The sequence below is a fragment of the Mizuhopecten yessoensis genome, unplaced genomic scaffold (assembly GCF_002113885.1).
Source record: "Mizuhopecten yessoensis strain PY_sf001 unplaced genomic scaffold, ASM211388v2 scaffold4939, whole genome shotgun sequence".
Classification (NCBI taxonomy): Eukaryota; Metazoa; Mollusca; class Bivalvia; order Pectinida; family Pectinidae; genus Mizuhopecten; species Mizuhopecten yessoensis.
The window spans coordinates 30,021-30,257 of record NW_018405797.1 but is presented as its reverse complement, the minus strand read 5'-3'; the positions used below and the strand labels follow the sequence as shown (position 1 = coordinate 30,257).

The window sequence follows — 237 nt, the reverse complement described above, 5'->3', positions numbered from 1 at the left end:
TGTAGTCCTCTGCATTTTCTCCATAAACCTGTAATGAAATAAAATAATAGTAATATGCTTGATATATGTTATTTTCATCCATTATTAATTGGCAATGTAAGATAGAGTTTTACTTGTGATGGAAAGATGTACAAGATTAATAGAATCTCCCAACCCCTTGTGGATGAGATAGGGGAATCTCACCAAAGGGGATAATTCTTAAGACGAGGCTTTGCCGAGAATGATTCTTTTTCTCTC

General features: G+C 34.2%; 1 long non-coding RNA gene across 1 annotated transcript in view; it reads right to left on the bottom strand.

Moving 5' to 3' along the window:
- Nucleotides 1–4: 4 nt before the first annotated feature.
- LOC110450030 overlaps nucleotides 5–237 on the bottom strand; it is a 14,608-nt gene continuing 14,375 nt past the window's right edge. The window contains exon 3 of the long non-coding RNA XR_002462925.1: nucleotides 5–28. This is a non-coding gene — a long non-coding RNA (uncharacterized LOC110450030). The remainder of the gene's footprint in view (nucleotides 29–237) is intronic.